Consider the following 4,270-nt stretch of genomic DNA (forward strand, 5'->3'; position numbering starts at 1 on the left):
TTGAAGTTTGTGTGAAGATAATGATTGAAGTTGAAAGGGAGTTCAAACGTTTTTGCGGTTTCTTGTAAGGGCCTATTTTACCTAATTTTTTTACTTTTTTAGATATTTAGAGATTTTGTCTTTCCTTTATTTCTTTAAAGGGTCCAGATCCTTCGGGTCCTTTGGGTAATTACATGTATTTACTGGTTTTGGCTTTAATATCACGACTTCGCTAAAAAAAACTACGGTTCGAATGAAGAGAATAACAACTTCCATTGTAAAACGACTAAAAACAAGAGATTCTCACAATTCTCAGCTCCACCAGAAAAGATTGATTGGCAGAAAGGCGAAGAACAGTGGTGTACGCACTCGAGGACAGAAATACAAGAAGACCGAAAGTATGTGAAAACGGCTCTTTTTCTCACTCATTTGAAAGTACCCAGCAAACTACTACGATTACTTTTATGAGCTGCATCATTGACAGGGTAACTAGCTAGACGCCAGGGATGTTGACACTACTCAAACTACTTTCTCGAAGAGCACCTTGGCAATGTGAAAATCAATAGTTTCAGGCAAGCAGTGTGTAATATAAAAGTAGCTGTTGACCACCATAAGGAATGTTTGCTTGATTTCATGGTCAATCACGTTGTCAGATCGTCGAAGGGCAGACTTGACGAGTTTTTGCATGTCTGATTCTATTATGTGTAAGTCTGCATCTTCGTCTATTAGTATGCCATTATTGCCTTTCTCATGGTCCTGCAAACAAAAGACAAAGTTTAATAGCCTTCGATGTCATTGTTGCAAATGTTTTAGTTAAGAGTCGAGTAAATATTTGGGTGGACTATAATCCCAAGTAATGAATATTGTAGCTAACCTTGACGGATTAACTTTTGGCGAGATGATAACTCTGAGTACGTATTCGAAGTAATCGGTGAGATATAGAGTTGGTGAGGGAGACAAGACGGTTGTATTTGAGATGAAACAATATGGTGTAATCTTCCTCCCCAAGTTGAGGTGAATGGATGGAGCAGAACATCATCATTTGTACTAGCAGGTATGCTTCATGGTGCTGCCGCTCTTCTTGGTTATTTAATACTAAAAATTTCTCCCACTTCATTTCAAAATAAAAATAAAAATTTAAGTTAGGTTTCCAAGAGACTTTCTGTACTAGTATGTGTATTCTGATGTACTTGGATCACCGACTTGTAGTCGTTGAATGGAGATAACTTACAGAGACCCGTAATTGGTTGTGGATGTATTCTGATGTACTTGGATCAAGCATTACACCTAATGAGATTTCGTTTAGGGTTAAGACCAGAGCTTGGATCAGAACGTCTCCAAGTATTTTTGATGGTGCCTTCTTCTTTGTCCTCCTCCTGCAAAGAGTAAGCAACCAAATCAATCAATGCACAATATTAAGGAGGCGGCTAGGGACGGGATTGTTCTTCCGAACCATCATCAGCTAGCATTTCAACTGACCTGTTCATCTTTTTTTTTTATTTTTTCCTTATGCTAACCCGATTTACCTCACACCGTTGTAACTATCACTGGCTTCCATATTGTTGATAAATTCTTGGATGAACGCTCTTTGTTGCTCAGTCGAGATATCCTCAAAATACAGGGGAACTGCCTTGATGAGGACATCACTTTTCGTCCAGGCAAGGCGCACTCCTGACCTCTCTGGCTCGAATGTGCAAGCTGCAGCAAGAAAATATGCTTGGAGTAATATTTTTTTATCGACCATGATTTCGAGGTTGCACTCAGTGTACCACCTACACAAGAAATTTTGTAGTCGAAATATAATTATATTAATTAGAGGAAACACGTAACTGTCCTGGGTAATTTGTTGTAATTAAGTCGCTTACTTTTGCACGCCGAGCCACTCGAGCTGATGCTGTTCTTGGCATTTGTTAAAGTCTAATTTTGCCAGCTCCAGATTAGTATTATTACTCACATTAGGCATCCTGGTTAGGTGATTATTTTAAATGGAAGTCAATTCACTAAGCAAACAAACAAATCAAAATGTTAATAATAAATATTTGTATAAGAACCTGTAGAGTGTTTTCCCAATCCAAACGTCTTTCTCCCCTCCATATTGCTCTATGTGAAATCGAGCTTCAATACGGGGTAATCGAGCTTCATCAGTAATTTCCGAGAGCAGAAATGCAATGCTCTATTACATTTTGAAAGATAATATTCTGCCAATGAACTGTACATATGCACGATTTCTAGATTCTACAGAGATAATTAAATATCTGGTAATGGTTAAATTTACAATTTGTGTTTTATGGCAAAAGTTTACCTCAGCAGGCAAGTCCTTGGTTATTAGCCATTTGTCTAATAGCTGATTAGAAGCTTGTTTTCCTCGTAGAAAATTCGAAGAAAATTGCTTAGCTTCTTGTAAAATTGTCTCTCCAGGGAATGATACTTGAGACGCCCAATATAGGTTACACATAACAGTGACTCCTTCGCTTGTTTGTCCAGGAAAACAAAAGAATTCACTGTCTTTCTCAAAATGTCGAAAAACATCTGTAAACATATATATATATACTGTGCAAAATAAGAATGATATATAATTTCTTCAGATTAATTGGCTATATTAAGATTGTTTTGTGTTAATTACCGGGAGACACATCGTGCCCATATATCCTTAGAAGACTAAAGGCTACAGAAGTATCGTCGATATCATAAACTTTGGTATTTCTTGCCCAACCCACACCATTTTCATTCCAATTCCTGCATAAAAGGGTATGAAGTGAACCTTTTAAGCATGTATTCTACTTAGTACTTACTATATCCGGCTGGCTGTAAATTAACCTCAATCTTTCCCTATTTTCGTGTTTGATAGTGAAACATGGATTTCGTATATACCTGTAGACATAATTCAAGCATTCTTCAATTTCGGATTGGAAATGCCGAGATATTCCAAGACGTTCTAATCGATCGACAGAAAATATCCGGTCATACAAGTCGACAGGGTACAGAGTAGGAACTGTAAAGAATAAATAACGTGTACTTGTACGTGTTAAAACCCGATTTTTTGTTTCTGATCTTTCTTTAGAAGTGAAACTTTATCATACAGCAAATATAGTACTAGAAAGTTAATGGTAAACATTATACCTCCTCCCACGAATTGCTGCACAAGGCCTTCTGAAGATATTGTAAACATTTTTCATTTCTGGTTTGCATATAAGCAAATGCTGTGCACGCTGGAGAAACTAAAAAAGATCCATCTTTTGATTGCAACTTTACAAGCTTTCCAAAATCTAGAGCGGTTGACATACCTTCAAGGCTATGAAGTAGTGTTGTTGGGACTGTATGCATCATTTCCACTGGTATCCTATAGATATATATACCCGCATCACACAGTGACATAAGAGGTCTATAAATAAAAATAGATATAGATATTAGCAATATATATATGTACCTTGTGAGCTTAAGGTTTCTCTTGGCATATATATCTTGTAAGGGCAGGAGAATCCTGATCCTTAAAAACGTCCAAGTCGAGCAACCGAGCCATTTCCATTAGGGATGGGAATACAATTTCAAATCCTACTGGCAAGTGAATGGTGTTTTCGTCCTGGAGTTTGCACATATTCTCTTGGATGAAGGGTAAACCTAACACATATAACAAAAGTTGATTATATAGGTAATATAATTCAACAAGACTGAAATGAACTCTCCTCATGCCGTTCAAGAGAAAAAGAGATTGCCCATGTAGCTACCTTTCTGGAGTTCCTCAGGGAAAACATTCCATGTTTTTAGTGCAATAACACAAGCTACGGTGTTTACTAATCGATCGTGGGCTAAGTATACCCTTGATCACCCCAAGAACCATCAGGGAGCTGATTTTTTGCCAATTCATTGTAGAGCGGAAGGAAACTTAGGTGTGCCACTGCCACAAATATTTTCAACTAAGGCAACCCAGGCAGTATTATAAGCTGATATACTTATTCTTCCATCATTTATCGAACTCAACATTGCTTTAATTGTCTCGACTGATTCTCCGATCTCCTACACCACAAACATATCAACTAAGCATATCTCAAATCTAAACTGAATCGTACATTTTCAAGATACATGCTATTGACCATTTTGTAAACATAGTATTCGGTTTTGATTATTATATTCCGGATTTGTAGTAAAAATCAATAAAAGGATTTATCACCTCGACAGTTGCATCAAGTTCTTGTTTATGAGGTTCAGATACTGCAATATTGTGCTGGGAATGGAGAACATGTATGTCAGAAGCTCGGGAACGACAGGTTATTGGGCCGAATCCATCTACCAT

At 37.3% G+C, this 4,270-nt stretch overlaps 1 pseudogene; it reads right to left on the reverse strand.

The window, feature by feature from the left end:
- Positions 1-498: 498 nt before the first annotated feature.
- Positions 499-4,270, reverse strand: LOC113271380 (annotated as a pseudogene).

This window comes from Papaver somniferum, chromosome 1, assembly GCF_003573695.1.
Source record: "Papaver somniferum cultivar HN1 chromosome 1, ASM357369v1, whole genome shotgun sequence".
NCBI lineage: Eukaryota > Viridiplantae > Streptophyta > Magnoliopsida > Ranunculales > Papaveraceae > Papaver > Papaver somniferum.